Source organism: Choloepus didactylus, chromosome 5 (assembly GCF_015220235.1).
Source record: "Choloepus didactylus isolate mChoDid1 chromosome 5, mChoDid1.pri, whole genome shotgun sequence".
Classification (NCBI taxonomy): Eukaryota; Metazoa; Chordata; class Mammalia; order Pilosa; family Megalonychidae; genus Choloepus; species Choloepus didactylus.
Window position 1 is genome coordinate 107,151,140 of NC_051311.1, and position 21,242 is coordinate 107,172,381.

The 21,242-nt window shown below is 37.8% G+C and overlaps 1 pseudogene; it reads right to left on the reverse strand.

The window, feature by feature from the left end:
- Positions 1-10,033: 10,033 nt before the first annotated feature.
- Positions 10,034-10,454, reverse strand: LOC119535127 (annotated as a pseudogene).
- Positions 10,455-21,242: the final 10,788 nt, after the last annotated feature.

Consider the following 21,242-nt stretch of genomic DNA (forward strand, 5'->3'; position numbering starts at 1 on the left):
CCTCAGGTCAGGTTTGTTTTAAGTAAACATTCTAAACATCAGTGACCAAAGAATGGCATAAATTCATGTATGTTCAGCTTGTCAGTTCCATTTTTTTTTTCAAATCTTCATTTTATTGAGATATAGTCACATACCACGCAGTCATACAAAACAAATCGTACATTTGATTGTTCACAGTACCATTACAGAGCTGTACATTCATCACCTAAATCAATCCCTGACACCTTCATTAGCATACACACAAAAATAACAAGAATAATAATTAAAGTGAAAAAGAGCAACTGAAGTAAAAAAGAACACTGGGTGCCTTTGTTTGTTTCCTTCCCCCATTTTTCTACTCATCCATCCATAAACTAGACAAAGGGGAATGTGGTCCTTATGGCTTTCCCAATCCCATTGTCACCCCTCATAAGCTACATTTTTATACAATTGGCTTCGAGATTCATGGGTTCTGGGCTGTAGTTTGATAGTTAACAGGTATCTATCACCAGCTATCCCAATTCTTTAGAACCTAAAAAGGGTTGTCTAAATTGCGCATAAGAGTGCCCACCAGAGTGACCTCTCGGCTCCTTTTGGAATCTCTCTGCCACTGAAGCTTATTTCATTTCCTTTCACATCCCCCTTTTGGTCAAGAAGATGTTCTCCGTCCCACGATGCCGGGTCTACATTCCTCCCCGGGAGTCATATTCCACGTTGCCAGGGAGATTCACTCTCTTGGGTGTCTGATCCCACGTAGGGGGGAGGGCAGTGATTTCACCTTTCAAGTTGGCTTAGCTAGAGAGAGAGGGCCACATCTGAGCAACAAAGAGGTATTCGGGAGGAGGCTCTTAGGCACAATTATCAGTTCCATTTTTGCTTTTTAATCTCTCCTGATCTCACTCATCTTCATTCTCATAAAAAAAAAAACAAACTTAAAAACATGATGGAGTCTAAATTGTCTCCAAAATATTTTATAAAATCACTCTTTTAGAAGTGATTTTGAAGAGTCTGTGCCAGGTCTTCTGTCCTGGAAAACTCTAAAAGAAAGGTCCCTGTGGAAAAGATGTAAAGTCACAGAACCACAGGGCTCAATGGGATTTTAACAAATGAGCTCTTCTGTTTCTATTGATTAGCAATATCTTCAGTCCTCTAGCATAATGATAGGTTAGCCCAAGGGGGCTATCTCTTCCCCATTCCTGCACTGGAGGAAACTTTCAGGAGAACGTTATACTTCTGCAACCTGCTAGGTATCTCACCATCATCCAGCTCAGGAAGGTTCTGCGGTGTCAGTGCCACAGTATACCAGAGCCCTTTAAACCTCACTGCAGAACTGTGGAACTCAGGAGAAGCACATCTGTATCCTGCCGATTATTCATATCCAAATCTGCTGTTAAGTGGGATTTGGGTTTGTTTGTTGTGTTTTATTTGGAAATATGCCAGCTTTCCTGACTTCTGTAAAAAAAAAAAAAAAATCTGTAAATTTTGGGAAAGACAGAGTGGAAGAGGAGGAAAGAAGAGAAAATTTTCCTAATTTTCCTTATTTTGTTTGAAAAACCCAGTGGGAGTGGACCTGTTTAGCAGGAGTCTAGTTATGATGATATTTGGGTGGTCTTTGCTTCCCAGAATCCTCTTCAGAAATATATGTATTCGTATCTCCAGGGATTTGCTTTATAGAAAAAAGGTAGAGATCATACTTCATCATTGAGAGAAAAGGTATTAGTGATAATTTAGCTGCATTATATGTAGTGGCTGTTGCTCAAGATTCACTCCCAACAGTTTGAAAGGATACTTCTAGCAAATAAATCAAGATAACCCACTTAAATTTTTAAATAATTTTGTTCCTTGCCCCATACCCTTTTTCTTGCCATCGCTCTTTGAAGATAATCTTGTGGTTGGGGAAGGGATTTAGCCCCAGGTGGCTGTTGTTGGTAGTGGTGGTTCCTTCTGGGGCTCCTTCCCCGCTGGAAACCTGTCTTCACCTTCTCAGTCATGTGGGCAAGGGTATCTGCTTGCTTTGTCCCCTGCATACCTGACCTGCTAACCTGATCCTGGCCATTTCTGCTTTAAGAACTTGAAGGTACCAGTGGAGGGCCAGAGCCAGCTGGTAAAGGCCTGCAAGAGCTGATGGTGTATATCTCTTCCTGACTTGCCATTCAGCGACATCACATTGGTAGTTTGAAATTGGCTGTGGCAGGAGTATTTCTGGCACAGAACTTGGCAAATGCTACAGATTAGGGCCTTTTTTCATTTACCAGCACACCGCACTAGTTAGAGTGATCAATTTGCTGAGCTTCAGGTTACTGATGAAATTAGGAATCATACAGCAAATGTTAAGAGCTGTAAAAACTTATCTATGACTCAAGCCTGTCCAGGGACTATCTGAAATATCCTGTTAGCAGTTTTCTCTGTCTCCAGCATTGCTTTCCCTCCTTCCCTACCACCAGTTCATCCTGTATAAAGGCAACAGAACGATCCTAATAAAATGCAAGTGGGACCTATGGCCTGTCTTTCCCCTTCTTAAAATCCTTTAGCAGCTGCCCTTCAGGACAGAATCTAAGCTCTTCAAGTCTGAATGAAAGGCTTTGCTTAGTAGAACACATAGGAGTACATCAAAGAAGGTAGAGCAAACTTTGCTTGGCATATCACAGATACACAAGGCTTGGCTAGAAGGAGATCTTCACTGTGCCCATAGCTTATCACACCCTTAATTATTATTGACACAAAGTCTCACAAGACAAATGTATAAAATAGAATGCAAATTCAATAACACATAATGAGGACTATCCCTTTTCAGTGTCTAGATTGGTCATACTCCTCATTCATGGAATTTTCATTTCCTACCTGATAGAGTTGCATGATGAATGTGGTAGCTAGCCTCTGAGCTCCTGGTATTCATACCCTTGTGTAGTCCTATCCCACACTGAGCAGGGCTGACCTGTGTTATCATTAGGATTTTGCAGAAATGATGGTATTTGATTACTGAAGTTACAGTTCATAAAAGACATTGCAGCTTCTTCCTTGCTCTCTCTTGGATCACTTGCTTTGGGGGAAGCCAGGCACCATCTTGTGAGGACACACAAGCAGTCCTGTGGTTAACGTAGGAGGAACTGAGGCCTCCTGCCAACAGCCAGTTTCAATATGCCAGCCATGTAAAGAGCCATTTTGGAAGCAGATTTCCCCAATCCCAGTTAAGCCTTCCAATGATTGCAGCCCTGGTCAACATCTTGATTGCACCTGAATGCGAGACCCCAAGACAGAACCGTTCACTAAGCTGCCTGCAATTTCCTGTCCCACACAAACTGTGTGAATTAATGTTTATTGTTTCATGCTGCCAATTTTGGGGGGTAATTTGTTATGCAGCAATAGCCAACTAATACAAAGAGCATCAAGCAAATGCAAGGGACCTTGATTAGATTGTTAGTGGATGTCCTTGTTACCAAAGCAATACATTGAAGGCAGAGCATACATGGAGTTTGGAGGAGAAGTTAAGTAAATTTGCAGTCAAATTAATCTGATAATAGTTATGTTGTCATGTGGTAAGGTGACTTGGGAGTTATGTACCTCAGAAAAACATGTTCTTAATCTTAATCCATTCCTGTGTGTGTGAATCCATTGTAAATAGAACATTTTGATGAGGTTACTTCACTTGAGGTGTGGCCCAACTGAATCAGGATGGGTCTTAATCCTATTACCAAAGGTCTTTTAGAGAAGACCATAGAGATGGAAGCCATGCGGAGCAGCTGGAAGTCATTAGAACCCAGAGGAATAAGAAGAAGACATCAGTGTGCATTGCCATGTGATGGAAAAGCCAAGGAACCTCAAAGATTGCCGGCCAACCAGAGATACTGACCCTGGGAAGAAGCAAGCCTTCTAACCTCTGAAACTGTGAGCCGGTAAATGCCTATTGTTAAGCCAACCCATTGTATGGTATTTGTTTTAGCACCTAGGAAATGAAAACAGGAACAAATGATAAACCATTGCTATTTTAAAATAGATATACATCATTTATTTGTTTTTATCTAACTAACCAACTCTTCCTGGAGTCAGCCCTTCAAGAAGAAGAAAACACTGATACTTTCCCAGGTGGGAGAGGAAGTATCTTATTCTGAGACTCTTTAGGCAGTTGAACTGACATGAGATGCCTCCCTCTCACAAAACTAATAGTAAGATACAAGCTTGTGGAGCATTTGGGAGGTAAGAGTTTGGAGAGGAAGTAGAATTGTACTGACATTGCAGTGGCGTGAATTTACCATATTTAATCTAACCCTTGTCCTGAAAAGGGGCTGAATCACATGGTTTGAGATTCCCAGAGGGGAGAAACTTAAGGACACTGAGCTCCTTGATTGACGAATAAAAGGAATTTATGGAAGAAAATGTGACCCAAGTAGAAGGATGGTTCATAACAGAAAGCTCAAATCCAGCATCTCCTACTCTTTTCAGACTCTAAGATTGAGAAAACCACAAATGCTAAAGTAGAGTTAGGAGACTTAAAATTTTTTCTCAGGTAGAACCACAATGCCTGTTGATTTAAGCCAGACTGACAGGGAACAGAACAAGAATTAAGGCAGTCCTAGCATCTTGTGGTAAACAACAATTCTCTTTAGTTTAGCTCAGGTGAACAGAAGTGAAACAGTGAAACGATGACGGGCAAAAATTCAGTTTAATTAGAGAACAAAGGTATGTAAGGAGATAGTGTAAGAAAGTAAAGGAATCAAACTTTGAAGATTCCTCAAAGAGAAAAATGGCAAAGACGAAAAAGTCATTGTATTCTTATTTTTGCTTAAAAACCAAGGCATTGTCAGTCACATATCTAGAGACTGGCAGCCTGTCTTTCTGTGCTTATGTGTTTGTTTTTGTTTCCACAGGTGCCTCCTAGTTCTTTGTCAGAAACAAAGGCTCTCAGACTGCCAAGAGAAATTAGCAATGTTTTCAGAAGTAAAGTAACCAAAAATAACCTTTTAATGTTGGCATAGACATTCATCGTACCAAAGTCAAATAAGAAGCATCCCCTCCCAGCTTCTCTACCTCTGCCAGGCCTGTGATTTGGAAGGTAGTGTGACTTGAAGCAGGTCTAACTTCATAGATGTGATGCCTTCGCAGTCACTCAGGGTCCCACCCTCAGAAGGCCCTGCAATTGGTCTAATGTGCATTTTCATTTTACATGGGGCCCCACAAATCATGTAGCCAATTCTGTATGAGAGAAGGCTGAGGAAGGTAATACACCAGGCAGACCTAGGATCCCATCCAAACTGCCACTTACTCTCTATATGGCAATGGGAAAACTCCTTACCCTCTGAACCTCAGATTTTCACCTAAACAATGACAGCACCCTTTAACTTCTAGGGTATTAGACCTAACAGACATATACACAATACTGCACCTTAAAAGAGGAGGATACAAGTTCTTTTCAAGAGTTCATGAAACATTCTCCAAGATAGACCACATGTTAGGTCACAAAACAAGTCTCAATAAATTTTAAAAAGATTGAAATTATGCAAAGCATATTCTCTGACTACAAAGGAATGAAGCTAGAGATCAATAACATATGGAGAACTGGAAAATCCACAAATATTTGGAAATTTAAGAACACACTCTTAATGGGTCAAAGGAAAAATCACAAGGGAAATCAGGAAATATCTTGAGATGAATGAAAATGAGAACAACAAAGGCAGTGCCCAGAGAGAGGAAAATTTATAGCTCTAAATGCTTACATTAAAAGAGAAGAAAGAGTTCAAATCAGAGATTTAGTTGCACTATTGAAGGTAATGGAAAAAGAACAGCAAACTAAACCCAAAGCAAGCAGAAGGAAGGAAATATATTGGAGCAGAAATAAATGGAATAAAGAATTAAAGAAAAAATAGAATTAACAAAACCAAAAATTAGTTTTTTAAAAGATCAATAAAATTGACATTTAGCTAGACTGACAGAGGAAAAAAAAGAGAAGGTGCAAATAATTAAAATCAGGAATGAAGTGAGGACATTAGTACTGACTCCACAGAAATAAAAAGGATCATAAAAGGATACTCTGAACAACTATATGCCAACAAACTAGACAACCTAGATGAAATAGACAAGTTCCTAAAAAGCATACAACTTAAATTGACTGTAGAAGAAATAGATCTCAACAGACCAATTACATGAGATTTAATTAGTACTGAAAAACCTCTGAACACGGAAAAGCCCAGGACTATATGGCTTCATAGTGAATTCTACCACACATTCAAAGGAGAATCCCTCTTGATAAAAACACTTTGAACACTAGGAATACAAGGAAACTTCCTCAACCTGATAAAGGGCATATATCAAAAACCCACAACTAACATGATATTCAATGGGGAGAGACTGAAAGCTTTTTCTCTAAGATCTGGAGCAAGAGAAGGATGTTTACTGTCACCACTGTTACTTACCATTTTACTGGAAGTTCTAGCCGCAGCAGTTAGGAAAGAAATAGAAATAAAAGGTGTCCAAGTTGGAAAGAAGTAAAACTTATTCTGTTTGCAGAAGACATGAGCCTGTATGTATAGAAAGTTCAGAAAAACTACATGATTCTCCTACAGCTAATAAATAAATTCAGCAAAGTGGCAGGGCACAAGATCAACAGGCAAAAATCAGTAGTGTTTCTGTATAATAGGGATGAACAATCTGAAGAGGAATTAAGGGAAAAAATCCATTTACAATAGCAACTTCAAGAATAATATATCTAGGAATATATTAAACCAAGGATGTAAAGGGCTTATGCATGGGAACTGTAAAGCATTGCTAAAAAAAAATCAAAGAAGACCTAAGTAAATGGAAGGAGATTCCATGTTCATAGATTGGAAGACTAAATGTCATTAAGATGTCAATTCTACTGAAGGCAATTTACAGATTCAATGCAATCCCAATTAAAATTCCAACAGCCTCCTTTACAGAAATGGGAAAGCTAATCACCAAATTTATTTGTAAAGTTAAGGGGTGCTGAATAGGCAAAAACATCTTAAAAAAAAAAAGAATAAAGTTGGAAGATTCACAATACTCAATCCTAAAACTTATAAAACTACAGTAGTCAAAACAGTGTGGTATGGAAGAAGGAGAGATATATAAACCAATGGAATCTAATTGAGTGTTCAGAAATGGAGCCCCACATCTATGATCAATTGAGGATGCCAAGTCCATTCAGTTAGGATAGTCTGTTCAACAAATATTGCTGGGAAAACTGGATATTCATATGCAAAAGAAAAAGGGGGACCCCTATCTCATCATATACAAAAATTAACTCAAAAAGACCTAAAGATAAGATCCAGAACTATAAAACACCTAGAAGAAAATGTAGGGAAGTATCTTCTGGACCTTGAATTAGGCAATGTTTTTGTTTCTTTTGTTTTGTTTTGTTTTAAATTAAAGAAGTTGTGGATTTACAGCACAATCATGCATAAAAGACAGGATTCTCATATATCACCCCACCACCACCAACTTGCATTGGTGTGGAAACATCTGTTAAAATTGATGATAGCACATTTTTATGATTATACTGTTAATTAAAGTCCATGGTTTAACTTAGGGTTCACTGTGTAGTGTAGTCCCATAGATTTATTTTAAAATTTTATTGTTACATACACTTTTACCATATGTATAACCTTATATATATAACCTAACATTTTCCCTTTTAATCATATTCAGATATATCTTTCAGCGCTGTTAATTACATTCACAATATTGTGCTACCATCACCACCATCCATTACCAAAACATTTTCATCATTCCAAATAGGAACCCTGTACATTTTAAGCTTTTAACATCCCATTCCATATTCCCCTTTCCCCCTGTCTTCAGGTAACCTAGATTCTCACTTTTATGAGTTTACTTATTCTAATTGTTTCAAAACAGTGAGATTATACAATATTTGTCTTTTTCTGTGTGGCTTATTTTGCTCAACATTGTGTCTTCAAGGTTCATCCATGTTGTTGCATACCAGGACTTCATTCCTTTTTATGACTGAATAATAGTCCATTGTGTGTGTGTGTGTGTGTGTGTGTGTGTGTGTGTGTACACACACACCATATTTTGATTATTCATTCATCTATTGATGGACTCTTGGGTTGCTTCCAACTTTTGGCAGTTCAACAGGGATGAACCTTGAAGACATAATGCTGAGCGAAATAAGCTAGGTACAAAAAGAGAAATATTATATGCTACTACTAATGTGAACATTGGAAAATGTAAAATAAATGGTTTATAATGTAGAATGTAGGGGACCTAGCAATAGAGAGCAATTAGTGAAGGGGGAACGATAACCTAATAAGAACAGATAAGTTATTGTGGGTAAATTTAACATTCTGGGAATGCCCAGGAATGACTGTGGTTTGTTAATTTCTGGTGGGTATGGTAGGAACAAGTTCACAGAAATGGTGCTGTCTTAGGTTATCCATCCTTCTTATTCCTTTGCTGGGTTATAGTCTGTATATTTTCTTGCGGTAGAGTAGGAACATGTTGGAAGTAAGTAGTTATTTTAGGTTAGTTGTCTTTTTCTTATTCCCTTGTTTTGGTTTGTTTGAAATGGTTTTTTTATTGTATGTTTAAAAAAAAATTTTTTTTTGATATAGTTAATAGTTAATTTAAAAAAAAATGAAAAAAATATGCAGAGCCCCCCCCGAGGAGCTGGTGGAGAATGCAGGGATGTTGGTCTTCCCCACCTTGATGGTTGTTGATGTGCTCGCAGACATTGGGGACTAGTGGTTTGATGGGCTGAGCCCTCTATCATGGGACTTGCCCTTGGGAAGACTGTTGCTGCAAAGGAGAGGCTAGGCCTGCTTGTGATTGTGCCTAACTGTCTCTTCTTTAATGTCTCTTTGTTGCTCAGATGTGGCCTTCTCTCTCTAGCTAAGCCAACTTGCCCTCCCCCCTACATGCGATCTGACACCCAGGGGAGTGAATCTCCCTGGAAACGAGGAATATGATTCCCGGGGAGGAATCTAGACACAGCATCATGGGATGGAGAATATTTTCTTGACCAAAAGGGGGATGTGAAATGAAATAAGTTTCAGTGGCTGAGAGATTCCAAAAGGAACCAACAGGTCACTCTGGTGGGCACTCTTATGCACAATATAGATAACTCTTTTTAGGTTTTGGTGAATTGGAATAGCTAGCAGTAAATACCTGAAACTATCAAACTGCAACCCCAAACCCTTGAATCTTGAAGACGATTGTGTAACAATGTAGCTTATAAGGGGTGACAATGTGATTGGGAAAGCCATAAGGACCATACTCCCCTTTGTCCAATGTATGGATGGATGAATGGGAAAACGGGGGCAAAAAAAATGGGGGGGGGGACAATTTGGGTGCTGTGTTTTTACTCTTGTTTTTTTTAAATTCTTTCTTTCACTTTTTCTGGTACAAGGAAAATGTTAAAAAAAAATAGATCATGGTGATGAATGAACAACTATATGATGGTAATGCGATCAATGGATTGTATACTTTGGATGATTGTATGGTGTGTGAATAAATCTGAATAAAAGAAAACTAGATTAATGAGCAGCTATTTCTAAAAATTATTACCTAACACTGTTGATGAGCTTTCCTGTTTACTCTGAATCTACTGCTTCATTCTTTGTTGAAAAAATCATATTTTATGACCAAACATTTATTTACCCCTATGTCTACATACAATTTTTATATTTGGGATTTCTTAATCAGAAACTAAACGTGGATTTAGCTTCAATATCTGCTTTAACCACTAGTTTGTGAATATGATATGGAAACAAGGAAGTGATACCTGTTTCTTAATGCATTTTTTCTTATTTATTTCAGATCAACATAATATCTGCAGCTTGATGCAAGAGAATTAGGAAATATCTGCAACAATATGGATTTCTTTTGTTGTCAGTAGAATCTTTTATTCAGAAAAAAAAAAAAAAAAGAATTGTCCAACCACACACACAGGAGGGGTATGGGTAGGGGGATGTGTCTGCACATCCAGACCCCACCCCTGCCCCATGTGGTTTTGGCAGCAATATGGGATATGGGGTAATGGCCCCCAAAAGCACTTGGGAACAGTGGAGGGAAGGGATGGATGAGGTTAGTACTGGGAATGCCACAGGTGGGAGCCCATTTCATAACATTTCTTGTTAATCAAATCACCGTGGACACCTTCCTTTGCCCATCAGTAGGACTAGCATCTAGGCAGTCATGGTGACAGTGAGGTTGAAGGTGGGGGTTCCAGTGGTGCTGTTGGTATAAAAATCCATGGTAAATTCTCTATCCTGCACTAGTGAGTCCCAGATCACAGAACATTTCTGACCCCCAAATGTCTGCCCATTCATGAAAAAACTTGACTGGTCTTTGCCAATCAGGACATGAACCTCAGCTGGAGTGATGTTGAAGGTTTTCCTGGGGATGGCAGTCAAAATGGAGGGCAAGTCCTTTGAGCCCATGATGGCTGCATTCTGACAGGTCCCATCTGCCATGAGATTGTTAATATAGGCATTGCACCCAGCCATGGTGCTGCTACTGCTGCTGGGGCCACAGGCTGGACTAAGGCTGGCAAGGGGGGAAGGCAGAGGGCTAGGGGCATGCACTGCCATCTGGACCTCAGCTTTGCTAGCTGTCAACAATATCAGTTTTGATAAGCTGAATGTTGTGTAGGTGCTTTGGTTTTGCAATGTATTTGCAAATGTATTTACAATTTTCAGTATTAACAGCAGACTAAGTAGTGTCATATTTAGCTTAAAGGGCAATAGAGTGAACATGTGGATACCAGGCTATGAGTCTTCTCTTCCTAGAGTGCTGCCACCCCACCCTATTCCTTTTCCTTGCCAGCTGTCTTATGTCTCATTCACAGTGGACCTTGTTCTTTGTTAAAACACAAGTCATTAAAACTACTCAGCAGAGGGTGGGACAAAATGGTGGAGTGGTGAGGTGTGGAATTTAGTTACTCCTGTAGGGCAGCTGGTAAATAGCCAGGAACTGTATGGAACAGTTGTTTTGGGGACTTCTGTGACTGGACATGCATCATGCACCAGTCTGGTACAGGTGGAACAGCTGAGATCGCAGTGAAGAATTGTAAGTTTCCCTGGCCAACGGGCAGGCAGCCCTTCCCCACAGGCACAGCAGACCATCTTGGAGCTGTTCCCCAAGGGAAAAAGAAACAATCTGTGCTGGGAGCAAGGAGGAGGGCTCAACCAGGTCCCAATTTCAGAAATAGTTAACAAATTCAGACTACTGAATAAAAGCTCTGAGCACAGATAAATCAAGATCAGGCATGAAAGGAACCAGGAGGCTTTGGCCTGGCAGACAGGAGGCAGGGCTAACAACAACAAAAAAACAAAACAGAGACTTTTGGAGTTAGAGGTGTTCAGAATGCTGGAAAAGGGCTGCGCTCCAAGAAAAAGTGGCACACAGAAATGGGTACCAGCTCCAGCTGTTGTTTGCAAACCTGGGGAACTGGATTAAACTCCCAATAAAAAGACATAGACTGGCAGAATGGATTAAAAACCAGGACCCATCTATATGCTGTCAACAAGAGACTCACTTTAGACACAACAAAAGTAGGTTGAAAGTGAAAGACTGGAGAAAGATATTTCACACAAAACAACCAGAAAAAAGTGGGAGTAGCTATATTATTATCAAATTAGACTTCAAATGTAAGACAAGAGACAAAGAAGGACACTACATATTAATATATGAAGACATAACAATCATAAATATTTACACACTGAGCCAAAGTGGCCCAAAATACATGAGGCAAACACTGACCACACTGAAGGGAGAAGTAGATACCTCTACAATAATAGTTGGAGACTTCAATACACCGCTCTCATTAATGGATAGAACATCTAGACAGAGGATCAATAAGGAAACAGAGATGTCAAATTGTATGACAAATGAACTAAACTTGACAGATATTTATAGAACACTACACCACACAACAGCAGGATTCAACTGCTCATGAATCATTCTCTAGGATAGACCACATGTTGGGTCACAAAGGAAGTCTCAACAAATTTTAAAATATTTATATTATTCAGAACACTTTCTTGACTCATATGGAATGAAGTTGGAAATCAATAACAGGCAGAATGTTGGAAAATACACAAATATATGGATGCTAAACAGCATATTCTTAAACAACCAGTGGGTAAAGGAAGAAATTACAAGAGAAATTAGTAAATATCTTGAAACAAATGAAAATGAAAACACAACATATCAAAACTTATGGGATGCAACAAAGGCAGTGCTGAGAGGGGAATTTCTTGCCTTAAATGCCTATTTAAAAATTGAGGAATTAACTGTTCACCTGGAGGAACTAGAGAAAGAACAGCAAATTAACCCCAAAGCAAACAGAAGGAAAGAAATAACAAAGATTAGAGCAGAAATAAATGAAATTGAGAGCAGGAAAACAATAGAGGGAAACAACAAAACCAGAAGTTGCTTCTTTGAGAAAATCAATAAAATTGATGGGCTCTTAGCTAGGCCAACAGAAAGGGGGGGGGGAGAAAGAGAGAGAGAGAATGCAAATAAATACTATTAGAAATGGGAAAGGGGACATAACTACTGACCCTGCAGAAATAAAGGAGATGAGAGGATACTACTAGCAACTATATGCTACTAAACTAGACAACTTAGATGAAAAGAACAACTTCCTAGAAAAGCATGAACAACCAACATTGACTCAAGAAGAAATAGACAACCTCAACAAACCAATCCTAAGTAAAGAGATTGAGTCAGTCATCAAAAAGCTCCCCAAAAAGAAAAGCCCAGGACCAGATGGCTTCACATGTGAATTCTACCAAGCATTCAAGAAAGAATTAATACCAATCCTGCTCAAACTCTTCAAAAAAATTGAAGAGGAGGGAAAGCTACCTAACTCATTCTATGAAGCCAACTTCACCCTACTACCAAAGTCAGACAAAGATACTACAAAAAAAAAAAAAAAAAAAAAAGAAGAAAATTATAGAACAATCTCTTTAATGAAAATAGATGCAAAAATCCTCAACAAAATACTCACAAATCAAATCCAGCAACACATTAAGAGAATTATACATAATGACCAAATGGGATTTATTCCAGGTATGCAAGGTTGGTTCAATACAAGAAAAACAATTAATGTAATATATCACATCAATAAATCAAAGTGGAAGAACCACATGAACATCTTGATTGGTGCAGAAAAGGCCTTTAATAAAATTCAACATCATTTCTTGATGAAAACACTCAAAAAGACAGGAATAAAAAGGAATTTTCACAATGTGATAAAGGCAATATATGAAAAACCCACAGCTAACATCATACTCAATGAAGAAAGACTGAAAGCTTTCCCTCTAAGATCAGAAACAAGACAGGGATGCCCACTGTCACCATTGTTATTTAACATTGTGATGGAAGTTCTAGCTAGAGCAATTAGGCAAGAAAAAGAAATAAAAGGCATCCAAATTGGAGAGGAAGAAGTAAAACTTTCACTGTTTGCAGATTACATGATTGTATATGTAGAAAATCCAGAAAAATGTACAGCAAAGCTACTAAAGCTAATAAATGAATACAGCAAAGTGGCAGGGTACAAGATGAACACACAAAAATCAGTAATGTTCCTATACACAAGTAATGAGCAAGAAGAGGAGGAAATCAAGAAGAAAATTCCATTTACAATAGCAACCAAAAGAATCAAGTATTTAGGAATACCGTGTTCATGGACTAGAAGACTAAATATAGTTAAGATGTCAATTCTACTTAAACTGATTTATAGAGTCAATGCAATGCCAATTAAAATCCCAACAACTTAGTTTGCAGAGATAGAAAAAAAAATAACAAAATTTATTTGGAAGGGCAGTGTTCTGGTTTGCTAATGCTGCCCTTTTGCAAAATACCAGAAATGGCTTGTCTTTTATAAAAGGGGTTTATTTGGTTACAAAGTTACAGTCTTAAGGCCATAAAGTGTTCAAGGTAAGGCATCAAAAAAGGGTGCCTCCATTGGAGAAAGGCCATTGGCATCTGGAAAACCTCTGTTAGCTGGGAAGGCACATGGCTGGCGTCTGCTTGCTCCCATGTTGTGTTTCAAAATGGCATTCTCCAAAGTGTTGTTCTTGGAGTCATTTTGTCCTCTTTTAGCTGCAGCTGCTCTACAAAATGTCACTCTCAGTTGCTCTTGGGGCATTTGTCCTTGCTTAGCTTCTCCAGAGCAAAAGTCTTATTTTCAACGGCCATCTTCAAACTCTCTCTCATCTGCAGCAAGCATTTGGGCCTGTGTGGCTCTTTTTAAAGTACTCCAGTGATCCAATTAAGACCCACCCTGAATGGGTGGGACAACACCTCCATGGAAATAATCCAATGAAAGGTCTCGCCCATAGTTGATTGAGTCACATCTCCATGGAAACACTGAACCAATAGGTTCCAACCTAATCAACACCAATACGTCTGCCCCCACAAGATTGCATCAAAGAATATGGCTTTTTCTGGGGGACATAATATATACAAACCAGCACAGGCAGGGTGCACCAAATAGCCAAAAATAACTTGAGAAAGAGGAATGAAGTGGGAGGTCTCACACTACCTGACTTTAAAGAATACTACAAAGCTACAGTGGTTAAAACAGCATGGTACTGGCATAAAGTTTAGATACACCAACCAGTGAAATCAAGTTGAGTGTCCAGCAATAGACCCTCTCATCTACAAACAATTGATCTTTGATAAGGCAGTCAAGCCAGTGCAACTGGGACAGAGCAGCCTTTTCAATAAATGGTGTCTGGAGAAACAGATATTCATATCCAAAAGAATGAAATAGGACTCCTATATCATACCTTACAAAAAAATTAACTTGAAATGGATCAAAGACCTAAATGTTAGCACTAACTTGAAATGGATCAAAGACCTAAATGTTAGCACTAATGTTGTCAAAAGGACAAATATTGTATGGGCTCAATAATATGAACTAACATTAATGAGCAAACTTTTGAGGGTTAAAACTGAGAACACAGGTTATCAGGAGACAGAAAGAGGGTAGAGATCAGATGTTTGATGCTAAAGGAGTATAGAATGTTCAACAGGATTGATTGTATAGATTCAGAAATGGATAGCACAATACTGTGTGATGGTAGCACAATATTGTAAGTACACTGAATAAAGATGTCTGTGAGTAGAGTTGAAAGAAGACAGCTAGGGGTCTGTATGACACCAGAAGGAAAGACGGACGATAAAACTAGGACTGTATAACTTAGTGAAACCTAGAGTGGTCTATCATGGTGACTAAATGTACAAATATAAAAATATTTCTAAGTGTGGGAGAACAAATAAATGTCAACCTTGCAAGGTGTTGAAAAAGGGATGGTATTGGGGAAAAAGTAAAATCAATACCAACTAGAGTCTATGGTTAACAGTAACATTGTAATATGCTTCCATTAAATGTAACAAAGGCAGTATAGCAAATCTAAATGTCTATAAGAGGGGTAAGGGATTTTTGGGGGTGGTGGTGTTGTCTGACCTTATTATTTATTTTATTTATTTTTTTCTTTAATCTCTTTTTTTTTTCAATAGCTTACTTTTTTAATTAGTGAACATCTGTTTTATTTTTTAAAAAAATTTTTGAGTAATGAATATGTTCAAGTGCTTATTGTGGTAATGAATGCACAACCATAAGATGATACTGTGAACAACTGATTACACACTGTGGATGACTGTACAGTATGTGAATATATCTATAAGATTGCAGGGGAAAAAATAAACAGAGGGATACAAGTGTTGGAGAAAACATGGAGAGAGGGATGTACCTATTCACTGTTGGTGGGGAAGTAGAATGGTGCAGCCTATCTGGAGGACAGTGTGGTGGTTCCACAAGAAGCTAAGTATGTCCTGCAACCTGAGAGCAGGGACACGCATGGACATTTTCACACTGTTGATTATGATGGCAGTATTCATGATTTGCAATGGATGGAAGCAGCCTAAGGGTACGTCAACTGATGAGCAGAATGGTGAACTGTTGTGTATTCATACAATAGAATATTGAGCAGCTGCAAAAAGAAATGAAGTTTTGAGACATGCAACTGCGTGAATTGATCTTGAGGACAGCATTGTGAGTGATAAACACCAGAAATGAAAAGACAAACATTATAATGCCTCACTGTGCTGGTTTGGATTTATTATGTCCCCCAAAACACCATGTTCTTTAATGAAATCTTGTGGGGGCAGAGGTATTAGTGTTGATTAGGTTGGAATCTTTGGATTAGGTTGTTTCTATGGAGATATGACCCACCCAACTGTGGGTAATACCTTTGATTAGATTATTCCATGAAGGTGTGGACCCACACTTTCAGCGTGGGTCTTGATTTAATCATTGGAGTCCTATATAAGAACTCAGACAGAAGGAGCTTGCTGCTGCAGCTTAGAGAGACATTTTGGTGATGGCTTTGAAGACAAGAGCAACATTTTGAAGAATGCACAGGAGCTGAGAGAGGAGCTGGAACACAATCCAGGATTAGCATGTGCCAGCCACATGCCTTCTCAGCTAACAGAGGTTTTCCAGATGCCATTGGCCTACCTTCACTGAAGGTACACTTGTGTTGATGCCATCATTTGGATATTTTCTTGGCCTTCAGACTGTAACTTTGTAACCAAATAAACACCCTTTATAAAAGCCAATCTGTTCCTGGTATTTTGCATAACGGCAGCATTAGCAAACTGGAACACTCACTAATATGGACTAACTATAATGTGTAAACTCTGAGAAATGAATCTGAGAGCACAGGGTATCAGGGGAACACTTATTGTAATGGTCCCTAGATTGTAAATTCTTACAGCAGTCACATCTGTTCCTGAGTTGTAATGGTTATCTCTAAATTCTGAGATGCTAACCTCTTTGAGTATAACCTGGTCGGTCTCTGGAACTTTGGGTAACTATATCACACCTAGAACTCAGAACTAGAGTTCAGTGGCTGTGAATGTCAGTATTACCTAGTACAGCAACTGTTTAAGAAGCTGAAAGAGAGTTCAGACTTCAATTAGAGATATGAATGAAGTGGATCTGGTTAAGCCTAAGAAAAATCAGACAAAAAGGTAAAGGATAATATTGACTGTGTTTTAAAACTTCAACTTCTGTGTGAGACCAAGGGAAGAGATGTTCACTTAGTGCAGGATCTATATTTTCCGCAGCACACTAAATAATTTAACTTGTATGGTATGTTTATTCAAACACCATAATTACATGGAACTTTAATAGTAAATGAGATCTGGTAGGTTTGTGCAGGTTACTGTGAAATCCTGATACAACCCAAAGCAATTTGAGCAGAGAATAAAAACATTTTCAGGGCCCCCCTGAGGAACTGGGGGAAAATGCAGAAATATTAAACTTCCCCACCTGGAGAATTACTGATATTCTCACAAGCATTGGGGCTACCAATTTAGTAGGCTGAGCCCTCGATATTGGGTCTTGCCCTTAAGAAGCAAAGGAGAGGCTAAGCCTACTTACAATTGTAATTAAGAGTCTCCCCAAGACAACGTCTTTTGTTATTCAGATGTGGTCTCTCTCTCTCTCTTTCTAAGCCCACTGAGCAGGTGGACTCGCTGCCCTCCCCCCATGTGAGTCATGACTCCCAGGGGTGTAAACTTCCTGGCAACACCAGACATGACTCCCCAGGGTAAGCCTGGACCCAGCATCATTGAATTGTGAAACTCTTCTTGACCAAAGGTGTAAGTGAAATGGAACAAAATAAAGTTTCAGTGGCTGAGAGATTTCAGATGGAGTCGAGAGATCATTCTGGAGGATATTCTTATGTGCTATACAGACATCCCTTTGTAGTTTTTAGTGTATTGGAATAGCTAGAAGGAAATTCCTGAAACCGTCGAACTGCAACCCAGTAGCCTTGATTCTTGAAGACGATTGTGTAACTATGTAGCTTACACAGTGTGATTGTGTGATTGTGAAAACCTTGTGGCTCACAATTCCTATATCCAGTGTATGGACAGAGGAGTAGAAAAATGAGGACAAAAATTAAATGAGAAATAGGATGGGATGTGAGGGGTGGGATGTTTTAGGTGTTCTTTTTTTACATATTTTTTTGGAGTAATGAAAATGTTCAATAATTGATTGTGGTGATGAATACTCAACTATATGATGGTACTGTGAACAATTGGTTGTATACTGGATGATTGTATGGTATGTGAATATATCTCAATAAAGCTGAAGTTTTAAAAAGCAAGCAAACAACCCCAATTTTAAAAACAAAAAACAAAAAAAACTACTCAGCAATAGTGTTTGAGGTATTTACAGGTTAATATGCCAGTCTTAAAGATGGGAAATTCTTAAGCTCCCCCAAATGACTCTTCAGTGGTGGAATTTCAGGTATAATGCATGTTAGAGGTAAGATTCTTTGAAGCCTGAGTTCCTCCTGGAAGCTCCAAAAATCACAGAATATGAGCCTACCCAATTTTAGTGCATTTTAGGCTAAGGCCTTGTAAAAGCATATAAAATATCATGGAGACTTCTTAATGAGAAAAACATTTCTTAAAAAGATAATTTGAAGAACACTTTGTGAAATGCTATGTTTTGCAAAATACTTTGTTAAATGGCAAATTGTCCTTGTTTTGGAGTTGCACTGGATGACATGTATAAGTGCCAATTATTTAAAGGTGAAGGGGTTAGATATCAAATTCTTTCCAACCTCCAAATTTGAGTGATCTGACCGGACTATAGCTTTATTTTTGTGGAACAATCCTGACATCTAGTGGTTAATCTAAATAATTCCAAGGAATAAGTCCACATGCTATTTTCCTTAACTAAATTCATTTAAATGTGAGAACTTACTATGGAAGCAATACTGTAATAAATATATTTTGTACATATATATTTTTAAATTTCATTGTGTTAACATATATACAACACAAAATTTCCCATCTTAACCACTTTCATGTGTACAATTCAGTGGAATTAATTACATTCACAATATTGTGTTAATATCACCACCATCCAGAACTGAAAAATTTTTAATCACCCCAAACAGAAACTCTGTACCAATTCAGGTATCACTCCTTGTTCCACCACCCCACCCCTATTCCAGGCCCCAAGTAACCTGTAATCTATTTTCTGTCTCCATGAATTTGCTTTCTCTAGGTATTTCAGTTAAGTGAAATCATACAATATCTGTCCTTTTGAATCTGGCTTATTTCACTCAACATGGTTAATTCATTTATCAGCGCATCATTCTTTTTTTTGACTTGGTAATATTCAATTATATGTGATATTCAATTATATTCATTCATCTGTTAATGGACACTTGGGTTGTTTCCACCTTTTGGCTATTGTGAATAATGCCACGGTGAAAATCAGAGTACAAATATCTGTTAAGTCCCTGTTTTCAGTTATTTTGGGTATGTATCTAGAGGTGGGAATGGCTGGGTCTTATGGTAACTGTATGTTTAACTTTCTGAGAAACCACCAAACTTTTCCACAGCAGCTCTACCATTTTACATTCCTACTAACAATGTACAAGGGTTCCTATTTTTTCACATCTTCTCCAACACTTGTTATTTCCTGTTTTTAAAATAATAGCCATTCTAGTGGGTGTGACGTGATATCTCATTTTGGTTTTGATTTGCATTTTCCTAATGGCTAATAATGTCGAACATCTTTACATACTGTTATTGGTCATTTTTATATCTTCTTTGGAGAAATGTCTTGTCAAGTTCTTCACTCATTTTTAAATTGGATTATTTGTCTTTTTATTGTTGAGTTGTACATATATCTTTACATACTCAATTATACAGGATAAAGCCAGAAATTGAACTTCTTAGTGAAAGGATATGTGTATTTAGAATGTTGAATATTGCCAATTCTTCCTCCAAAGAAAGTTGCACCAATTTATCCTATAATTGTATATGAGAATAATTCTTCGCATCATCCCAACAATAAGTATTACCAAACATTCTTCATTTACATTTTAATCTTTGCTTCTTTGTGAGGTGGTTCATTTTTTATGACATTTTTCTTCTCTTTTCATTTTGTTCATTTGTTTTGGCTACTTGCATATCTTTATCTGTGAAGCACCAACCCACATTTTTATCCCATTGCTTTTACTTGGTAGTTCATGAGTATTTTTTTTCATTCATAATAGATTTTTGCATATAGAGAAAATTTGTCCTTTTTCTGTCATATGCATAGAAAATATTTTTCCCAGTTTATCATTTATTATTTATACTTGTGATCTTTTTCTTGCTCTGCAGATTTTTAAATTTTATGTGGTCAAGTGTATCAGTATTTTCCTTTATAATTTTAGTTTCATGTCATATTTAAAATGGCCATTTCTTCTCCCTGAGGATAAAGATTTTAAATTATGAATATTTTCTTCTAGTATATTTATATTTATAGTTTTAGTTTTTGCTTTTAAGTCTTTCATCTAACTGGTATTTTAGTAAAATAAGTAAGGTAGGGATCCAACTTTAATTTTTCCCTACCAATGTAAAGGTCCATCAAAAGTAGATTGGTAAAATTAATTATGCTATCTCTATGTATAACCATTAAAGAGATTGAACTAGGTATATATATACTAACAAGAAAAGATGGAATATATATGCAAAGAATAGAAGAGTGTTGATAATATTCAATTTATGTAGAAAATTTATTTCCCTGAAAAAGATAGAAAGTGTCTGAAAGGACACACACACACACACACACACACACACACACACACACACACACACATGCAAAGACATCTATTAACAGTGGATACTTCTAGGAAGTAATATGGGCATGAAGGGATTTGGGGTGATTTTTATTGTTTTCTTTGCTACTAATTTCTATTTTCTAAACACTCTACAATAAACATGTACTACTTTTAAAAATACATTTCAGAACTGATTAATGCTGTATATAGATCTCTGTAAGATAATCGTAATTTCATGTAGCTTATTTTTTTCTTATCCAAAGAGCTAGAACAGAACTTTCCTCTCTTTCCCACTCCAATGACCTATTTGATCTTTCTAAAGCTTGATCCATCATGTATTTCCTACAAAATAAGATCATATACTTCATTAATACCTTTAAAAGGAAAAATTCCTGGCTTGTGGAGCCAGAAGATAATTGGATATAAAAATATCTGACAGGCTGATCTCCATGGGGACACTGATTTCTAGAATCAGGTCTAGAGCTGCATATGATTCCTCCAGAGCCCACAGCCTTGGAAAAGCAAGCCCAGGAACAGCACCAGGCAGCTCACCCTAATAGCCATGTTTATTTTCATCTCTGCTTTCTGCTCCTTCCAGTTCTTGTAAAAAAAACCAAATATATATATATATATATATATATATAT